The following is a 14,476-nucleotide window of genomic DNA, read 5'->3' as shown; positions in this document are numbered from 1 at the left end:
TACTTTGATAACCAATCCGTGCCTAATATCACATCCAATCCTTGAGATTCCAATACTATTAGGTCTGAGGGAAAAACATAGTTACCAATCCTTAATGGTAACCGATCACACCATAAACTTGCCACATACTCCGCTCCTGGCGAGGTTACTAACATGGGTGACCTAAGGGCTTGGGTTGGTAGGTTATACTTATCCGCAAATCCCCTTGATATGTATGAATGTGATGCACCAGTATCAAAAAGAACGAGTGCGGTAAATGACTTAACCAGAAACTTACCGATTACTGCATCAGGCTGATCTTCAACCTCCTCCACATTAATGTGGTTCACCTGTCCCCTATTGAAAGGGTTCGGCTTCTTCCCAGAGCTTCCATTGCCATTTCCATTCTGGCCTTCGGGAAATTCATTGGCATAATGTCCGGTCTTGGAACACTTGAAACAGGTGACTTGACTCAGGTCTCTCTTGGTTGGGGTCGATGGGATGGTACGGTTCTGGCCGTTGCTTCCTCCATTACCATTCTTGTGGCCATTTTGGTTGTGCGAGCTACCTCCTCCATGGGTATGCTAAAACTGAAATCCCGGTTTTGGGGTAAAACGGAGCTTCTGCTGGGCTCCAGAGTTATACTTCCCCTGTCCATACTTCCTCTTACGGTTCTCAATCTGCTGTTGCTTCCCTTCAATCATGATGGCACGATCTACCAACTCCTGGTAGTTGTTGAAACTCGCTACAATCAACTTCATGCTTAGTTCATCATTCAGTCCTTCCAAAAACTTCTCCTGCTTAGCTGCATCCGTAGCAACGTCATGTGGGGCGTAACGTGCTAACTTGCTGAAATCGTCAACGTACTGGCCAACTGTCCTTCCTCCTTGGCGTAAGTTGCGAAACTCACGCTTCTTCAGGGCCATAGCTCCTGCTGCAACATGGGCAGTGCGGAAAGCTTGCTGAAACTGATCCCATGTGACAGTGTCAACTGGGTAAGTGGCTGTGAAATTCTCCCACCATGCTGCCGTGGGTCCGTCAAGCTGGTGAGCGGCAAACTTCTCTTTCTCACCATCCGTGCATCCTGCAGTGGTCAACTCCCTTCCTATCTTGCGGAGCCAATCGTCTGCTACTATCGGCTCGGTGCTACTGGAAAACACCGGCGGATTCAGCCTAAGGAAACGGGCTAAGTGGTCAACAGGTGGTGGTGGTGGTGGGTTGTTGTTGTTGTTGTTCTGTTGGTTCTGGACTAACATCTGCATCAATTGATTCTGCTGCTGGATCAACTGAGTGAGCTCCGGTGGGAATCCATTGTCACGTCTCGGAGGCATCTGAGGGTTTAGAACAGACGAGAATTAAGAATAGAGTGAGGTCTAAAGGGAAAACACTACCCCAATGCACATGAGCAAATGCACACAAAATCACTTCATTCAATCAAACAAGGGCTTACAATCGGTCTAAAACTATCGCAAAAGTGCTCAAACTATAATGTTTACAGGGGGGAAATGCTACTACTATCTGGTGGTCATCTAGAAATTTGAACCGGTGGAAGACTCCATGATATCTGCTCCAGCTTCGTCTTCAAAGTCGGGTTCACTTGGATCCAAATCGGTGTCGTCGATGATGATGTAGTTGTCCGGACATGCGACGTACTCGTCTTCCTCCGTGGATGCTAACTTCCTCTTGAGTTCTTCAATCTCCTGCTTAAGATCGCCATTGTGCCTTGCTAGAGCTACGATCTCGTCCATGTAGTCCTTGCGTGTAGACTTCAGTTCTCCTTCTAGCTCGATGATCCTTGCCTTTGCATTCTTCAACTCTATCATATCATTGCACATCTGGTTCTCGTGGCGTCGAATGTGCTGGTTTAACTCCTGGATGAAAGATGCAATGGATCTATCCTTCTTGGTGCTGACTAACTCCCATTGTTCATCTCGGCGTCCGCAAATCTGGTAGATAGTGTCCTTGAGGTCTTCTTGGTAAACTTCTCCAATGCGTCCTATGGTGATATGAGCTGCCATGCTCCTTTGATAGAGGCAAAGGTGTCCCGTCTTTCGATGAGATGATGGATATCGCTTTGGTGGAAGTCGACTTTGACGATTCGACTACGAACGTGCGAGGACGTCGCACCTTAGCAATCGCTAAACCAACTCCGAGAGGTTATTAACCACGCCGGAGCACGATCAACCTGACCACGAGGGTCTGTTTCCTGCGAGCAAACGAAGAACAAGCAAGAAACTAAGATTGCAATCTGGATTTTGCGAATATAAGATGAAAGCTTTATTGATCAAGGTGGGGTTCTGTGACGCCTTTGTCTGGTCGTTGAACACAAACGAAGTACGCGAAGTTGCAGCTATGGCGAACTTTTAATCTAAACAAAACCCAAAGTCTAAACGATGCCCTAAGGGCTGTATATATGGAGGAAGAGGGGGGAATTTCGTGGCCCTTGGTGGAGGGGTCCGAAATCAACCCTATCTCTTGTTTCCCCACACATACGGACTCTAAAAATAGCCTATACTTATGTATTTCAAAATTACATGGGCCTGGCCCAATAATAAGGTGACGCAGCACCTAAAATAGCCTCGGGACGAAATTTATGAAGTGGCATCTTGTATATTTCGTCCAAGGCTTCATGCACCCATTATGGTGGCTTCAAAGTCCTGAAATCATCACTTGTAACTCCGTTCTTGTTCCCCTTGCGCATGCCATTATCTCCATGCTTGTTCTTGCTCCAATGTTCATCCTTCTCCAAGCTAGGCCCTTCATTTGTAAGCAAAACAAATGTATCCAATTTAGGCAGCATCATATTCTCATGAACATTAGAATCATTACCAAGAAACGAAAGTACCTGGTAATTTAGTTGGCGTGCACGAGCTCTAGTAATTGGTCCAGTATGTATAGCAGCAGGGGCTGTGGGTGTAACAATTGTATTGATGTCCTCATCATCCTCCCCTTCTTGAAATGAAGTCGTCCTCGACAGAAGTTCATCTTCCTCACCCAAATAAGGCTTCAAATCTGCAATGTTAAAAGTGGGACTAACCCCAAAATCTGCAGGCAGCTCAAGTTTATATGCATTATCATTTATTTTCTCTAACACCTTAAAGGGACCATCAGCACGTGGCATTAACTTTGATTTGCGCAAATCAGGAAATCTCTCCTTACGCAAATGTAACCAAACAAGATCTCCAGGTGCAAACACAACATGTTTTCTACCCTTATCTCCAGCAAGTTTATATTTAGCATTCATGCGCTCAATGTTTTCCTTAGTTAACTCATGCATTTTTAAAATCAATTCAACACGTTGTTTAGCATCAAAATTAACATTCTCCGAAGATGGAAGAGGCAACAAATCAATAGGTGCACGAGGTAGGAAACCATACACAACTTCAAAAGGGCACATCTTAGTAGTAGAATGCAATGAACGATTATAAGCAAATTCAATATGAGGCAAGCATTCCTCCCACATTTTCTTATTATTCTTCAAAACAGCCCTAAGCATAGTAGACAACGTTCTATTGACTACTTCAGTTTGTCCATCAGTTTGGGGGTGACAAGTAGTACTAAAAAGCAGTTTAGTCCCCAACTTAGCCCATAAACATCTCCAAAAGTGGCTAAGAAATTTAGTATCACGATCTGAAACAATAGTATTTGGCACACCATGCAAGCGAATAATTTCACGAAAGAACAAATCAGCAACATTAACAGCATCATCGCTTTTATGACATGGTATAAAGTGTGCCATTTTCGAGAATCTATCCACAACAACAAATATGCTATCCCTCCCCTTCTTTGTTCGAGGTAAACCTAAAACAAAGTCCATAGATATATCCTCCCAAGGAACACTAGGTACAGGCAAAGGCATATATAAACCATAAGGATTGAGTCGTGACTTAGCTTTTTGACATGTAGTGCATCGAGCAATAAAACGCTCAACATCCCGTCTCATCTTTGGCCAAAAGAAATGTGTAGCAAGTACGTCCTCCGTCTTCTTCACGCCAAAATGTGCCATTAATCCTCCTCCATGCGCCTCCTGCAACAACAAAAGACGAACGGAGCTAGCTGGAATGCATAGCTTGTTAGCACGAAACACAAATCCATCGTTAACAACAAACTTGTTCCACATTCTTCCTTCTTTACAATTCTGCATTACATCTTTAAAATCAGCATCATGCACATATTGATCTTTGATGGTCTCCAAACCAAATATTTTGAAGTCAAGTTGTGAAAGCATAGTATAGCGACGAGACAATGCATCAGCAATAACATTTTCTTTTCCCTTCTTGTGTTTAATGACATAAGGGAAAGTCTCAATGAATTCAACCCATTTAGCATGTCTACGATTCAGTTTAGCTTGACTTTTAATATGTTTCAAAGATTCATGATCAGAATGTATAACAAATTCTTTGGGCCATAAATAATGTTGCCATGTTTCTAAAGTCCGAACAAGAGCATATAATTCTTTATCATAAGTAGAATAATTCAGACTAGGCCCACTCAATTTTTCGGAAAAGTATGCAACAGGTTTGCCATCTTGTAATAACACACCTCCTAATCCAATTCCACTAGCATCACATTCAAGCTCAAAAGTCTGATTAAAATCAGGAAGTTGGAGTAAAGGAGCATGTGTCAACTTATCTTTCAATACCGTGAAGGCTTCTTCCTGTGCGGTACCCCAAAGAAAAGGCACATCTTTCTTTGTAAGCTCATTGAGAGGTGCAGCAATGGTGCTGAAATCTCTCACAAAACGCCTATAGAATCCAACGAGGCCAAGAAAACTCCTCACTTGTGTGACCGTTTTGGGCTGCGGCCAACTCTCAATAGCTTCAATCTTGGCTTTATCAACTTCAATTCCCCGTGGAGTAACAACATAGCCAAGAAAAGATACTCGGTCGGTGCAAAAGGTGCACTTCCCAAGGTTACCAAACAAACGTGCATCACGTAGAGCAATAAAAACAGCACGTAAATGTTCCAAATGTTCCTCCAAAGATCTGCTATAAATCAATATGTCATCAAAGTAAACTACCACAAATCGTCCAATGAAAGCACGTAAAACTTCGTTCATTAATCTCATGAAAGTACTAGGTGCATTAGTTAACCCAAAAGGCATGACTAACCACTCATATAATCCAAACTTAGTTTTAAATGCTGTTTTCCATTCATCTCCCAATTTCATACGAATTTGATGGTAGCCACTACGCAAATCAACTTTGGAGAATATTGTAGAGCCACTCAATTCATCAAGCATATCATCTAGCCTAGGAATAGGATGACGATAACGAATAGTAATATTATTAATGCCTGTACAATCAACACACATACGTGATGTACCATCCTTTTTCGGCACTAGAATAATAGGAACAGCACAAGGACTAAGGGATTCGCGTATATAACCTTTGTCGAGAAGCTCTTGTACTTGACGCATAATCTCCTTCGTCTCCTCTGGATTGGTACGGTATGGTGCACGGTTTGGCAGTGAAGCACCGGGAATTAAGTCGATCTGATGCTCAATCCCTCGAATAGGCGGTAATCCCGGTGGCACGTCTTGTGGAAAAACGTCAGCGAACTCCTGCAAAATGTTAGTGACAGCAGGAGGCAAAGAGGAAGGCACGTCCTCGAATGAAAATAATGCCTCTTTGCACACAAAAGCATAGCAAACAGATTTGCTGAAATCTAGCTCATCAATATCAGATTTGGTGGCAAATAAACATGCACTTTTCAATTTAATTTCAGAAGCAACACTAGATGGTTTATTATTAGGCTTCATTTGTTGCTCAAATTCTTTTGCCACAATCTGATTTTCACTCTTATTCTTCTCCTGTTTTGCTTTATTAGCTCTATTAATATCATCTTTCAAAATGGAATCAGGAGTCATAGGAAGCAAAGTAATATTTTTATCCTTATGAACAAGAGTATAGTGATTGTTTCTACCATGGTGTACAGAATTTTAATCAAATTGCCATGGTCTACCAAGTAATAAGGAACATGCTTGCATAGGTACCACATCACAATCAACATAATCAGCATATGTAGAGATACTAAAATGCACACGAACAGTACGTGTTACCTTAACCTTGCCGCTGTTGTTGAACCATTGGATGTAGTAAGGATGTGGATGTGGCCTTGTGGTGAGAGAAAGCTTCTCCACCATCTCCATGCTAGCCAAGTTGTTGCAGCTCCCTCCATCTATTATGACGCGCACAGAACGTTCCTTCACAACTCCCTTGGTATGGAACAAATTGTGCCTCTGATTTTGCTCAGCTTGTGTGACCTGCACACTCAAAACACGTTGAGCAACTAAACATTCATACCTGTCAGCGTCTTCAGGAGCCATGTATTCCATCTCATGATCAGAATCATCTCCACCATGTTCTTCACGTGTAATAAGAGCCAATGTCTCCTCATCATAGTCACTAGCGGACTCATATCCACCATCCGCGGTAGCAATCATCACACGCGGAGATTTGCATTCCCTCGCATAATGACCTCCTCCCTTACAACGACGACAAATAATATCACTTGTGTGCCCTGTTGATGCCATGGAAGAAGAAGAACGCTGTGCAGGCCCCGCAGGTGCGCTCTTGGCAGATAATGGTGGTTGTGCCTGTTTTCTTGTATCACGGCTGGAGGTGGCACCGGATGGAGGTGCTGGTGCAGTTGAAGTAGAAGATGCACGTGGTGTCCATGATGAAGGTCGGCCTGCAGAAAAGTTAGTTCGCCCCAATGCTTGTCGATCCTGCACTTCACGTTCAGCTTTACAAGCAAGATGGAATAAACGAGTGATATTAGTATACTCCTTATAATCTAAAATGGTCTGAATCTCTCTATTTAATCCACCCAGAAAACGTGCAAGCATAGCTTCATTCTCCTCAACAATACCACATCTAATCATGCCAGTTTGTAATTCCTGATAATATTCTTCTACAGAATTTTTCCCTTGTCTTAAACGCTGCAATTTTTGAAGCAATTCACGTTGATAATATGGTGGAACCCAACGCGTACGCATAGCAGTTTTCAAAGCAGCCCAAGTAGTTGGAATAGGATATAATCTACAATGTTCAGACCACCATACACATGCAAAACTAGTGAAAGCACAAACAGCAGCAGCAACTCGTCTCTCCTCAGGATATTGTAAACATGTAAATCGTTGTTCAGTTTCTAACTCCCAAGTAAGATATATATCAGGAACATATCTACCCTCAAATGGTGGAATATTCAATTTCAATTTAGGAATATGGACATCATCGCGTACCTGAGGTGGTGGTGCAGGCCTACCATTACGAATATATACCTGAGGTCGACCTGCTGGTGGTGGTGCTGGTGGCTGCTCGTAGATCTGATTTTGATCAACCTCATCCTCATAATTGCCCGCATACTCATCATCCTCCTGGGTACCAGCAGGAGCAGTAGCAGGAGCCAAAGAAGCACCAACAGCAGTAGCAGCAGCACCAGAATTTTGTCCTGGCTCAATAGGAACACGCTGTGCTCGTCCATACTGATTCGGAAGGGGGCGTAGTTGTTGTTGTTGCAGAGGTGCGACAGGTGCAGCCGGTGGTGGAAGACGCGCAAGCAGTTCATTAAATCTATTATCGAGCTTTGTTTCGAACGTCTTCTCAAGGCCAGTGATCTTCTCCATGGCCTCTTCAAAATTGTTCAGCACATCTTGTACCTGTTTAGTCATCATTTGCTGAAACTTATCATGAAGCTCCTTGTTCGATAAGTTCTCCCAGTCAATCTCGTCGGCTTGTGATCCTGGCATGGTTAGCAGCAATAGAAACACACAAGAATATGATCCTATAGACTACTAAGAAGTGGTGGTGTATCACAAATCCGTCAAGCAAATCTCAAATTCTTACCAGTTCTTACCCAGCAGCAGGCGGTGATCGGCAACCGTTGTAGTCAAAAACTCTCAAAGCTTGGATAGAGCGATTACCAGGGAGAGTCAAACACACGACGTAGATGTATGTGGAGCTGGGAAGGCTTATAGTATGGTAGCAAAAAGGGTCAGCAATAATCAATTCAGAGATGCAAAGTTGAATAAACGCTCAACGACGGTACTGTGCTGGTCCTAGGCTAGACTGTGCTAGAGACGCGAGCCTAGAACACCAACAAAATCACGGCGCGGCACGTAAACAAGGGAAAAGCACACTCTGAATTTTTTTTCGCTCTTTTGTTTTTGCGCTCTTTTTTTTGCGCCCTTTTTTTTTTGCGAAAAATCACTATAATGGCGAGTGTCTCAAAACTCTTCCTAGCTCAAACTGACAGGATGGGCACGAAATTTTTTCGACCAATTTTTTTTTTCGACTGCCCGGACCCAAAAACTGGAAACGGTTCAAAAAAAACTTCCTATAATGGCACCTGTCTCAAAACACTCAGAAACACCTAAAAATAGGATAGCCAGAAATTTTTTCGAAAAATGCGTTTTCGAAAAATTTTGGGCCTAAACGGAGCGTGGCTACCCGACTCCGGCAAGGAAACACGAATCGGAAACTAGATGGATCTCGAAAACAAACCTAATAAGCAAGGAAATCGGATTGGTGGTGGATATATGGTGGTGGTATATGGCAGCGGTGGTGGTAGCGGTGGTAGTATATGGATATGGATCGGTGGTGGTATATGGACACGGATTGGTGGTGGTATATGGATACGGATTCAGAGCGGTGGTGGTAGATGGTAGGGGCGATGATGATGGTGCGGCGGCGGCGTGACAACTTATGACCAGAACTCGAAACTCTAAAAGACTAGACTCTAAGACCAGCAACTAGAAACGACGATGCAACCGCAAATTCAACAAAGCAAAACCCTAAAAAGATTATGCAAAGGCTCAGATTGGTTCGGATATGATGAACTAACCCTAATTTTTTTGTGGCTTTTTCGTGGACTATAGGTATGAAGACAGACTCGATCTAAACTACGAAAAACTGTAAAATCTCACCGAGCAACCTGGAAATCTGATACCACTTGATAGAGGCAAAGGTGTCCCGTCTTTCGATGAGATGATGGATATTGCTTTGGTGGTAGTCGACTTTGACGATCCGACTACGAATGTGCGAGGACGTCGCGCCTTAGCAATCGCTAAACCAACTCCGAGAGGTTATTGACCACGCCGGAGCACGATCAACCTGACCACGAGGGTCTGTTTCCTGCGAGCAAACGAAGAACAAGCAAGAAACTAAGATTGCAATCTGGATTTTGCGAATATAAGATGAAAGCTTTATTGATCAAGGTGGGGTTCTATGACGCCTTTGTCTGGTCGTTGAACACAAACGAAGTACGCGAAGTTGCAGCTATGGCGAACTTTTAATCTAAACAAAACCCAAAGTCTAAACGATGCCCTAAGGGCTGTATATATGGAGGAAGATGGGGGAATTTCGTGGCCCTTGGTGGAGGGGTCCGAAATCAACCCTATCTCTTGTTTCCCCACACATACGGACTCTAAAAATAGCCTATACTTATGTATTTCGAAATTACATGGGTCTGGCCCAATAATAAGGTGACGCAGCACGTAAAATAGCCTCGGGACGAAATTTATGAAGTGGCATCTTGTATATTTCGTCCAAGGCTTCATGCACCCATTATGGTGGCTTCAAAGTCCTGAAATCATCACTTGTAACTCCGTTCTTGTTTCCCTTGCGCATGCCATCATCTCCATGCTTGTTCTTGCTCCAATGTTCATCCTTCTCCAAGCTAGGCCCTTCATTTGTAAGCAAAAAAAAGTATCCAATTTAGGCAGCATCATATTCTCATGAACATTAGAATCATTACCAAGAAACGAAAGTACCTGGTAATTTAGTTGGCGTGCACGAGCTCTAGTAATTGGTCCAGTATGTATAGCAGCAGGGGCTGTGGGTGTAACAATTGTATTGATGTCCTCATCATCCTTCCCAGACTCCAGGTTGGTGCATTGAAAACACTATCTATGGGCTTCGTGATTGGTGCGAATGTCCTTCCCGGAACGTGAGTTTGAATCTTCCAGCGCTCCTCTTCAGGCAGAGTGGCGTTGAAGGTTCCCGTGAAGCTTGGTAATCCAATGTTCAGGTACTTGGTGACTTCCTTCGGGTGAAATCCAAATGGTGTGCATTCATCCGGTTGGGCGTACTTAATCTTCGCGTTCATCATCCTAAAAGAGTAGAAAAGATGAGGAGTTAGAAAATGAGAAGAGAATGGTGATCTATGGCTTTAACTTAGTGGTCGTGTCCTACTGTCAGCGTGTGCTCTGATACCATCTCTGTAGCGACCCGACCCGAATGGATCAAGTGCTCTGTGCTCAGGTGTCATCCCTGGATCAGTAATGCTGACACCACACAGTACATCGAAGGATTTATAGCAGATTGGCAATCACACACTTATTACATTGTTGTCTTAAAGAGAACTTATTACAATAAATATGGCTTAAGGCCATCTAATAATGCTAACAGCAGAAGACTCGGAAGATAAATGGGTCCATCAACTCCAACGGCATCACTGAGTATAGGGCCACGACCTAAAAGCACCTTACTCGTCGTCTGAAAAGTCTGCAACATGAGAAGTTGCAGCCCAAAAACGGGTCAGCACATGGAATATGCTGGCAATGTAACACATAGAGAGTAATGGAATGAAACAGCTATACTATATGCATATATGGCTGGTGGAAGCTCTATGGATACAGTTTTGCGTAAAGCCAGTTTTTCCCTACTTCAAAGGAATAAATTTATTTAACTATCATGGTAGTTGTTAAACATCGAGAATGGTTGACAGCATTCCGATCCCAATTAAGTGAACAGTTAAAACCCAACAACATTAATTAGAAGTAACATGTTGAGATTCACAAGATATTCAAGTACTAGATACTCAAGTTGTCCATAACCGGGGACACGGCTAATCATGATTAGTATGTACACTCTGCAGAGGTTTGCGCACTTTTCCCCACATGACTCGATCGCCTCCGTTTGTTTTCTCGCACTACATGGTGTTTGAGAAACGGATGACCGAGACATAGTCTTTCAGAAGCGCTAGCACCTTACATGTGGGGTAGACCGTACCACCTACAACCCCTACATCTGCTAGTCCACCCCGTAAGAGTTCGCACAACTTAGTCAACTATGCCAGAGCCCATAGTAGCATGTGGCTGCACACGGAAGTTTCTAGCATGAATGATCTTATGATCCCTTTGAGCCTGGGTGGCGGTCCAAAATAAAACAGGCAAGTCCTGATAGACATCAGGTGCCTCAATCCACCCAGATGTGTGTTTAAGTTGCCACCTTAGATAAACCATTAAAATTATCAACTCACATCTGTCATGGATATCACTCACCCAATCCACGTCTACTAGCATAGCAAGGCATAATAAGCAAACGTAGAAGTAACTCCCAAAGGGTTCATAATAATACAGGTGATAGGTACTACCTCATCTACTTCCCATCCCACAGTTTAATTAGATCCTAATCATGCAATGTGAGAGGATTGATCTAATGCAATAAAACATGGGTTGTAGAAAAAGGTATGATCAAAGTGTTACTTGCCTTGCTGATGATCCGCGAGACCTAGGGTTTTGAAGTAACAACCGGCGCAATCCGGGTGATCTATCACAGACAAACAACAAGCACACAATAAGAACTCATCTAATGTACAGGTAAAACTCGAACAAGAGAACGAACCAGAAAATTCAACTTAAGAACTCCGGTTGCAAAGAAAGAACGAACTGAACAAAGAAACGGAAAACAAAAGGCGGAAGAAAACAACTCGGTTCTAGCAAGTTGAAACTAGGTCAAATTTTACCGGGGCAAAAACTTGTTTAAGTTGATTAGACGGAACGGCGGTTTCGAAACGAAACTCCAGGCGCTTGAATCACCTGATTTCGATAAACAAGCGAGAAGAAAAACTAGAACAAAGATCAGATCTGAGATCGCGATCGCGGAATAAATCCGACGAAAAGAAAGAGATGAACGGTTAAATGAACGGGCATCGTTAACCGGGGAATAATCGGTGATCACGTTCGTTGAGACGAACGGTCCGAAAGAAGAACGAAAACCGATCTAGGATTTTCGGAAAAGAAAACTGAAACAAAAAACGAGAGAAAACCGGAACGGTTAAGAAAGAACCGGAACGGTTTAGAAGAAAAACTGAACCGAGGGGAGAAAAAGAGACGCGGCGCGGGACAACCTCGGCGAGGCTCCGGCGAACGGCGGCGATGGCGGCTATAGGGTGGCGGCGGCGGCGGCTATAGGGCAGCGGCGGCGGGTGAGGGGCGCGGGGTGGGGCACGGCTAAGGAGGGGAGGGGCTTGGGATTGATGTGAGGAGAGGGGGGGGTTGGGGTGTATTTATATAGGTGGGGGGGATTACTTGGGGTAGGGGGCAAGCAAAAGAGGGAAAAAACAAGGAAAGGGGGGGGCTAACCGGCCTAGAGTCCTTCTGGGACTCGGCCTAGAGCGAGGGAGGCGGCGGCCTGGCGCTGCGGCTGGCGCGCGTGCTGGCTGGGGAGGCGGCCGGCTGGCTGGGCCTTTGGCCCGGCTGGCCTTGGTCCTTTTTTTAACTGGATTCGCGCGCAGAAAAACAAAAGAAAACTAAACTAAACGAACTCCAAAATTACTAAAGTAAATTTTCTCCGACTCCTAAAAATGAGTCAAACAAAAAGAACTTTACTCCGGACATGGAATGCAATTTTTGAAAACCCGCATTTTTCCCTATCCAAATAAAAAGCAAACAAACCTCCGGCAAAACCAAAATTTGATTTATTCATTGAATCTTCATTTTTCCTAAATTTGGGAAAGTCATATTATTCCCTCTCTCATTATTTTTGATATTGGAAAAATAATTGAAGATGAAATAAAATAAATCAAATGATCCTCTTTTCAAAATTTGAGAAAACTCAAATATGAAAATAACGAAATCTCCAACTCTCTCCGAGGGTCCTTGAGTTGCGTGAAATTTCTAGGATCGGGCAAAATGCAAGAAAATATGACATGCATGATGATCTAATGTATAACATTCCAAATTGAAAATTTGGGATGTTACATTATTGCATCACACATAGTTTCGTCGAAGGGTCTCTGATCGTTTGTGATTATATGCCCTGTAGTAGTGTGCCCATGTGACTTGTGCTGAAGCACATCTACCTCTTTGCCCCTAGCCTATATATACTCCCCCTCCACCATTTCAGGGTTAGCATTGTGATATCTAATTTTGGAGATAGAGCCTTGCTCATCCACTTATACCCCTACTCCATTGGAGATCAAGGCCACCTAAGATAAGATCCCCCAAGTGGATTCAAGACCCCCTCTTGTGGGAAGATCCCCTAGTGGATTCAAGACCTCCTTCATGGAGATGAACTAGTTAATTGTGTATCCCCCGTTGTTGGATTTTGGACCTTTGTTTCCCTCTATGTGTACTTGGATCTAACACATGTGTGATTGGATCTAGTTTATTTGAGTGTTTTCCTCTTGTGTGTTCTTCGGGAATCCCCCTCCAAATCGTGAAAGATCGGCCATTAGGGTTCTACCCTACATCAAGAAGCCTGCCTATCTACAAGGACCCTTCGCAAGCGCGGAAGTGCCACCCGGGTAGCAAGTCACTCGTCAACGTCGAGGTCCATATAGAAACCACCTGTATTCTTGGGGTTCTCCTCTGCAGCAGGTCATTAAGAAAATGTGAGTACAAGGGTATTGAGCAAGTCTTACATCAGATCTAACTATGCATGCAACAACATCAGCAAAGGCGGTGGTGGTATTTATTGCAGCAAGCCAGCTTTGACTCTTAGCTATAAGATGACATAGTGTACACGAGTCCACTAATCACCACGACAATACTCTACCACCGATACTCTCCCATCTTGCTACGAGAGGGCCATCCACGGCACTCACCCTTGTCTTGATACTTTTATGAGTAACCACTTAAGTTTTCTATCAATAGCATAAGTTCCCAAGTAGTCCACAACCAAGGACGCGGCTATTCCAATAGTATGATAACCTTGCAAGGGTGTACTTCTTCACACATGTGTCCACCACTTAGCGCTTGCACATGTCTTCGAGAGAAAGCCAGCGGGGGTGTAGACCACGACCTAACCAACCACACAAGTATCTAGTCTAGGTTTATCGCCTATTCGAGTTCCATCCGCAAGGATGGTCGATTGAGGTTTCCACTAAGGCCCCAAACGATATGTGCAGGGTTTCCAATCCCACCAAATGGGTGCCTCAGTGTCGTGGTGTAACACGGCCACCTATGGGACCATCGGCCCCTTTGTGGTTTGGCAAGAGGGTGGGGCGCGTTGCACAAAGAGCAGAGAGCGTAGAGCAATATGCCTGTGATGACACAAGCAGTTGTTACCCAGGTTCCGGCCGCCGCGAGGCGTAAAACCGTACTCCTGCTTTGCTGGATTGATGGAAGGATCATGGTGGAGACGCGGCGCTCCGGCCTGGCAGGGTAGACTCGGGGCGAGAGCAGCTACGTGCATATGAGTATACAAGAGTCCGAATCCTTTCAAAAGTTTCCATGGCCCTCCTTTTATACATCAAGGGGTCCCCACAA

Source organism: Triticum aestivum, chromosome 4A, assembly GCF_018294505.1.
Source record: "Triticum aestivum cultivar Chinese Spring chromosome 4A, IWGSC CS RefSeq v2.1, whole genome shotgun sequence".
Taxonomy (NCBI): Eukaryota; Viridiplantae; Streptophyta; class Magnoliopsida; order Poales; family Poaceae; genus Triticum; species Triticum aestivum.
This window is presented reverse-complemented; position numbering follows the sequence as displayed.